The following is a 736-nucleotide window of genomic DNA, read 5'->3' on the forward strand; positions in this document are numbered from 1 at the left end:
CTGATGTCTTGGCTCAGTATGGGGACGACCCTAAGGTTTCAAAGGCTATGTTAGTGGAACACCAGCTCTGGCACATATGGACATGCTGGAAAGACTGAGTCTGTGGCAGTGGCAGACTATTTTGTCAACTTAAGATCAAACAAGTTAAGTGTGGAAACACAAAAAAACACACACAAAAAAAACCAAACAAACAAAACACAAACAAAAACAAAAAAACAAAACAAAACACAACAAACCACACAAACAACACAACAAAACAAAACACAACATAACACAAAACAAAAACAAACCAAAAAAACACAAAGCATCATAGGGATTGAAACTGACTAGTTTTTTTTTTTCTCCAACCAAATAAGAAGTAGCAGCATTTATATAGCATGTTAAAGTTTGTAAATTTCTTAACAAATATATCATCCTCACAATGATCCTGGGAGGTAGTGCTATTATTTTCCCTATTTTATAGATGAGGAAACTGAGGCAGACAGAGGTTAAGTGACTTGCCCAGGATCACATAGTTAGTGAAGTGTCTTCCTGACTTCAGGCCCAGCATGCTATGCATTGTATTACCTACCTGCCTCAGGTAAGGACTTTGCTGCTGACATAATGGATTATTGAAGTACTTGAAGTATAAAGATAATTTATCAAGAAAATAAAGGCTAAAAATATTACAAGATTACATTTAGGTGTTATAATATCATTTAAATAATAAAGAGTATAAGGGAAAAGAGCCAGTATG

This window comes from Vombatus ursinus, unplaced genomic scaffold, assembly GCF_900497805.2.
Source record: "Vombatus ursinus unplaced genomic scaffold, bare-nosed wombat genome assembly UNPS02014841.1, whole genome shotgun sequence".
In the NCBI taxonomy this organism is placed as follows: Eukaryota; Metazoa; Chordata; class Mammalia; order Diprotodontia; family Vombatidae; genus Vombatus; species Vombatus ursinus.